Source organism: Physeter macrocephalus, chromosome 21 (genome assembly GCF_002837175.3).
Source record: "Physeter macrocephalus isolate SW-GA chromosome 21, ASM283717v5, whole genome shotgun sequence".
Taxonomy (NCBI): domain Eukaryota; kingdom Metazoa; phylum Chordata; class Mammalia; order Artiodactyla; family Physeteridae; genus Physeter; species Physeter macrocephalus.
The window spans coordinates 44942023-44945925 of NC_041234.1; positions in this window are offsets into that span (position 1 = coordinate 44942023).

The following is a 3903-nucleotide window of genomic DNA, read 5'->3' on the forward strand; positions in this document are numbered from 1 at the left end:
AATCCCACTACTGGGCATATACCCTGAGAGAACCATAATTCAAAAAGAGTCATGTACCAAAATGTTCATTGCAGCTCTATTTACAATAGCCAGGACATGGAAGCAACCTAAGTGTCCATCAACAGATGAATGAATAAAGAAGATGTGGCACATATATACAATGGACTATTACTCGGTCATAAAAAGAAATGAAACTGGGTTATTTGTAGTGAGGGGGATGGACCTGGAATCCATCATACAGAGTGAAATAAGTCAGAAGGAGAAAAACAAATACCATATGCTAACACATATATATGGAATCTAAGAAAAAAAATGTCATGAAGAGACTAGGGGTAGGATGGGAATAAAACACAGACCTACTAGAGCATGGACTAGAAGATATGTGGACGGGGAAGGGTAAGCTGTGACGAAGTGAGAGAATGGCATGGACATATATACACTACCAAACGTAGGGTGGATAGCTAGTGGGAAGCAGCCGCATGGCACAGGGAGATCAGCTAGGTGGTTTGTGACCTCCTAGTGGGGTGGGATAGGGAGGGTGGGAGGGAGGGAGACTCAAGAGAGAAGACATATGGGAAAATATGTATATGTATAACTGATTCACTTTGTTGTAAAGCAGAAACTAACACACCATTCTAAAGCAATTATACTCCAATAAAGATGTTAAAAAAAAAAGATAGCAGAAGAGTAAGACGCGGAGATCACCTTTCTCTCCACAAATACATCAGAAATACATCTACATATGGAAAAGCTCCTATAGAACACCTACTAAACACTGGCAGAAGACCTCAGACCTCCTAAAAGGCAAGAAACTCCCCACATACCTGGGTAGGGCAAAAGAAAAAAGAAAAATTAGAGACAAAAGAATAGGGACAGGACCTGCACCACTGGGAGGGAGCTGTGAAGGAGGAAAGGTTTCTACATACTAGGAAGCCCCTTTGTGGGCAGAGACTGTGAGTGGCAGAGTGAGGGGAGCTTCAGAGCCACAGAGGAGAATGCAGCAACAGGGGTGCAGAGGGCAAAGCAGAGAGATTCCCACAGAGAGGAAAGGTGCCGTCCAGCACTAACCAGCCTGAGAGGCTTGTCTGCTCACCCGCTGGGGTGGGCGGGGGTCGGGAGCTGAGGCTCAGGCTTCAGTCGGATCCCAGGGAGAGGACTGGGGTTGGCTGCATGAACACAGCCTGAAAGGACTAGTGTGCCATAGCTAAGCAGGAGGGAGTCCAGGAGAATGTCTGGAGCTGCCGAAGAGGCAAGAGACTTTTTCTTCCCTCTCTGTATCTTGATGCACGAGGAGGAGGGATTAAAAGAGCTGCTTAAAGGAGCTGCAGAGAAGGGTGTGAGCCGCGGCTATCAGTGCGGACCCCAGAGACGGGCATGGGATGCTAAGGCTGCTGCTGCAGCCGCAAAGAAACCTGTGTGTAAGCACAGGTCACTCTCCATACCACTGCTCACGGGAGCCTGTGCAGCCCGTCACTGCCAGGGTCCCGTGATCCAGGGACAACTTCCCTGGGAGAAGACACGGCATGCCTCAGGCTTTTGCAACATCATGCCACGCTCTGCCGCTGCAGGCTTGCCCCGCATCCGTACCCCTCTGTCCCCCCGGCGTGAGTGAGCCAGAGCCCCCGAATCAGCTGCTCCTTTAACCCCATCCTGTCTGAGCAAAGAACAGACGCCCTCAGGCGAACTACACACAGAGGTGGGTCCAAATCCAAAGCTGAACCCCTGGGGCTGCGCGAACAAAGAAGAGAAAGGGAAATTTCTTCCAACAGCCTCAGGAGCAGTGAATTAAATCTCCACAATCAACATGATGTACCCAGCATCTGTGGAATATCTGAATACACAATGAATAATCCCAAATTGAGGAGGTGAGCTATGGGAGCAAAGATGTATATATTTTTTCCCTTTTTCTCTTTTTGTGAGTGTGTATGTGTATACTTCTGTGTGTGATTTTGTGTCTATAGCTTTGCTTTTACCATTTGTCCTAGGGTTCTGTCAGTCCATTTTTTTTCACATTAAAATTTTTTTCTTAATAATTATTTTTTATTTTAATAACTTTATTTTAAATTATTTAATATTCTTTCTTTCTTTCCTTCTATTATTTCTCCCTTTTATTCTGAGTGGTGTGGATGAAAGGCTCTTGGTGCTCCAGCCAGGCATCTGGGGTGTGCCTCTCAGGTGGGAGAGCCAACTTCAGGACACTGGTACACAAGAGACCTCACAGCTCCACGTAATATCAAATGGTGAAAATCTCCCAGATATCTCCATCTCAATGCCAAGACCCAGCTTCACTCAACGACCAGCAAGCAACAGTACTGTACACACTATGCCAAACAACTAGCAAGACAGGAACACAACCCCATCCATTAGCAGAGAGGCTGCCTAAAATCATAATAAGGCCACAGACACCTCAAAACTCACCAACAGTCGAGGACCTGCCCAACAGAAGACAAGATCCAGCCTTATCCACAAGAACACAGGCACTAGTCCCCATCATCAGGAAGCCTACACAAACGACTGAACAAGTCTTAGCTACTGGGGACAGACACCAAAAACAACGGGAACTACAAACATGCAGCCTGTGAAAAGGAGACCCCAAACAAAGTAAGTTAAGCAAAATGAGAAGACAGAAAAACACACAGCAGTTGAAGGAGCAAGGTAAAAACCCACCAGACCTAACAAATGAAGAGGAAATAGGCAATCTACCTGAAAAATAATTCCAAATAATGATAGTAAAGATGATCCAAAATCTTGGAAATAGAATAGAGAAAATAAAAGAAACATTTAACAAGGACCTAGAAGAACTGAACAGCAAATACACATTAATGAACAAAACAGTAAATGAAATTAAAAATTCTCTAGAAGGGATCAACAGCAGAATAACTGAGGCAGAAGAACGGATAAGTGGCCTGGAAGATAAAATAGTGGAAATAAAGAATGCAGAGCAGAATAAGACAAAAGAGTGAAAAGAACAGAGGACAATCTCAGAGACCTCTGGGACAATATCAAACACACCAACATTCGAATTATAGGGGTCCCAGAAGAAGAAGAGAAAAAGAAAGGGAATGAGAAAATATTCGAAGAGATTATATTTGAAAACTACCTTAATATGGGAAAGGAAATAGTTAATCAAGTCCAGGAAGCACCGAGAGTCCCATACAGGATAAATCCAAGGAGAAACAGGCAAAGACACGTATTAATCAAACTATCAAAAAATAAATAAAAGAAAAAATATTAAAAGCAGCAAGGGAAAAACAACAAATAACACATGAGGGAATCCCCATAAAGTTAACAGCTGATCTTTCAGCAGAAACTCTGCAAGCCAGAAGGGAGTGGCAGGACATATTTAAAGTGATGAAGGAGCAAAACGTAAAAGCAAGATTACTCTAACCAGCAAGGATCTCATTCAGATTTGATGCAGAAATTAAAAACTTTACAGACAAGTAAAAGCTAAGAGAATTCAGCACCACGAAATAAAGAATGCAGAGCAGAATAAGACAAAAGAGTGAAAAGAACAGAGGACAATCTCAGAGACCTCTGGGACAATATCAAACACACCAACATTCGAATTATAGGGGTCCCAGAAGAAGAAGAGAAAAAGAAAGGGAATGAGAAAATATTCGAAGAGATTATATTTGAAAACTACCTTAATATGGGAAAGGAAATAGTTAATCAAGTCCAGGAAGCACCGAGAGTCCCATACAGGATAAATCCAAGGAGAAACAGGCAAAGACACGTATTAATCAAACTATCAAAAAATAAATAAAAGAAAAAATATTAAAAGCAGCAAGGGAAAAACAACAAATAACACATGAGGGAATCCCCATAAAGTTAACAGCTGATCTTTCAGCAGAAACTCTGCAAGCCAGAAGGGAGTGGCAGGACATATTTAAAGTGATGAAGGAG